Here is a 2,591-nt window from a genome sequence, read left to right as displayed (position 1 = left end):
CAATCTCCTTGATATACCTTACATTGACCATAGGAACACGTGATAGTATATGGCCATGCTAAATATATTATAGCGATTGTTTTACCATTATTTAATTTTTCACCCTTACAATTCTGATAGTTGTGATATATTTTTTATGTTTTGTATTTTATCTGGTTATGGCATTTTTTTTCATTTTTTGTAATGTTTATTAATTTTTTTGTTATATTTGGTTATATTTTTCATCATTTGGTTTGATTTTTTTTTTTTTTTTTTTTTTACAAATTGAGAAATGATCTTTGTTTAGATCATTTTTCGATTTGTGCATGTCATCGTTGCGAAGATATCATGCTAATCTTCTTTGTATCGTTCCAATTTACATAAGTTTTGATTATATGTAAATCTTTTATTATTTGTAATCATATATTGTGTTTTTCTCGGTATATTATTAGTTTTCCTTAACTTGAGTTTTATGATTAAAAAAAAACTCTTAGATTCACTTGCTTTTTTTCTTTCTGGATGGCCTTACTTTAGTTCTTTTTTTTTGTGCACGTTGACCTTATTTGATAAAACGTTGAAAACAAAGACTGTTTACTTTTCATTAAATTTGTTCCATAATATATTTAAATCACTAACCTTATACATATTTTTGTGCACACATCGGTTTATGCCACAATCAGAAAAGACCAAGAATAATTATATGTGCTGGAATGAATAGAATTTCATATGTAATCCAATAGCATAAGTAAATCCAAATTTAGCTGTTTTTTCTTTTGGTTTTGGATTCTAGACGTACTAATCCAAATAACATACGTCACCTTAGTACATATATTCCGTTCTATTTCAAGTAGAAATGCAATCTTTCATTACCTTCCGTCATGTGAACATAGAAACATCTATATCAGGATTTGAAACAATTTCTTGGTGGTGGTTATCTCTTCTACAGACCTTCTTCAGAATTTCTTTTGAATGTTATCGTAATCTGACTCAGGTACATTAAAAGAATATAAGAAGTTTTGTCATCACACCCGTACAACTTCCAATCACTCTCACACTCTTCTGGAATATGCATATCGTTTTGACTTATATTAACTCTGACATTTTCTCTTGTAAACTCTGAAAGTAAGAAACCATTGTAACTTCTCCTCCAACCTTTAAAGTGAAGACAACACTTGTCGCCTCTGATACACTTTTTAACTTTTTAAAAAGTGCATGTAACAGAGTGGTCTTCGCACAACCAGGAGGACCGAGCATGAACTGCTTCACATTCCGCTTAAAGAAAAAGGTCACTGAACCTCACTTCCACCGTCGGAACTCCATACAAACCCTAGAATTACATGTGCTAAATGGATCAAAAGGTTGTGATAAAAACACTATAATCAGGAACATAAATAAAGATTATAATATGACTTACGCATCTATTATCTACCTTATCTTTCTGAGTAAAAGGAGGTTATCAGCCTGGATTTATTTGATGAGCTTTTTAGTCGACGAATTTCTATCATAAGCCTCAAGTTTAGTTAACATCAATGACTCGCCCTTCATCCGACGATGCTTAAACTCTTCTCTGAAACAGAAAATTAGTAATCCTTTTCTCAACATGGGCACACTGCGACCAGACCAAAAAGGCAAAGGAACTTAACTAACAGCAAAGAGAAGCAAACACATATGGAGAAGAAGCTACTAAAGTTCGATATTTTTTTTGAAACACAAAAAATCTCAAATACATTAATATGACACGAACTTTCCATGAATTCAATCTCTTTCTTGATGAACCTTCCATCTCAGAGAATTAAACGATCGTAAAAAGTGGAGAAGAAAAGTTTGAGGAAAACGATAGCTTACTCCGTGGAAATCTATATATAGGATAGGAGTCTTCTGGAAGCGTTACAGGATGACGTTTCCTCGTCTGAAGAACTGCGGATAGTCATTAAGATCGAGTTACTCAGATGAGAAGACTGAAGAGGCATCCACCATAGATGAAGGATCTGGAAGAAGCCCCCGGCTCCGTCTTTTTCGTCCTAATACAACGAAACCCATATAGTTATGGACAAATACAAAGCCCAACCAGAAATCCCTTAGCCCATTCAGTTTTAGCCCATGCGTTTAAAAAAAACATTAAGGTGGGTCCCACACGTGGGAGTCTTGAAACTGCCTCATTATAATGTTGTTTTTCTTAATAGAAAAGGAAACTACGTTTAGTTAGTAAAGTTTATAAGGAAGCTACCTTTAGTTAGTAAGAATTATACGAGTTATCCTTTTTTCCTTATTTACATTTTGGATTTTTGATATTTTATGAAATTCAATTTTGATATTTTTATAAACCTAAGGTGATTTTTTTTTTGTCATCAAACAAACAGACTCATACTGACTATGTGAACCAAACCGGTAGCTCTGCATCCATGTGAACGACGAAAGACGATTGTTTTCTGGCACTCTGTGCTAGACTATCTGCCTTTTAATTCTACGTCATGGGTACATGAATGATCTCTGAGACAAGGAAACATGTCTTCAACATCTTTATATCTTCCAGATAACTTTCAAACGCCGGCCATTCTTCTGGTTCTGAAACCATCTTCACCAATTGAGAACAATCTGTAGCAAACGTGACC

At 33.4% G+C, this 2,591-nt stretch overlaps 1 long non-coding RNA gene across 2 annotated transcripts; it reads right to left on the bottom strand.

Annotated features, from left to right (window-relative positions):
- Positions 1–989: 989 nt before the first annotated feature.
- Positions 990–1,968, bottom strand: LOC106311266. Of its 2 annotated transcripts, none has more exons than XR_001263968.1 (3): positions 1,825–1,968; positions 1,409–1,588; positions 990–1,306 (listed from the first exon to the last, which is right to left on the bottom strand). It is a non-coding gene; the product is annotated as an uncharacterized LOC106311266 (long non-coding RNA). The 2 variants fall into 2 exon arrangements; XR_001263969.1 differs by having other exon boundaries at positions 1,409–1,546.
- Positions 1,969–2,591: the final 623 nt, after the last annotated feature.

The sequence above is a fragment of the Brassica oleracea genome, chromosome C8, assembly GCF_000695525.1.
Source record: "Brassica oleracea var. oleracea cultivar TO1000 chromosome C8, BOL, whole genome shotgun sequence".
Lineage (NCBI taxonomy): Eukaryota > Viridiplantae > Streptophyta > Magnoliopsida > Brassicales > Brassicaceae > Brassica > Brassica oleracea.
Note: the sequence above shows the minus strand (reverse complement) of the source record. Positions and strands in the feature narration are given on the sequence as shown.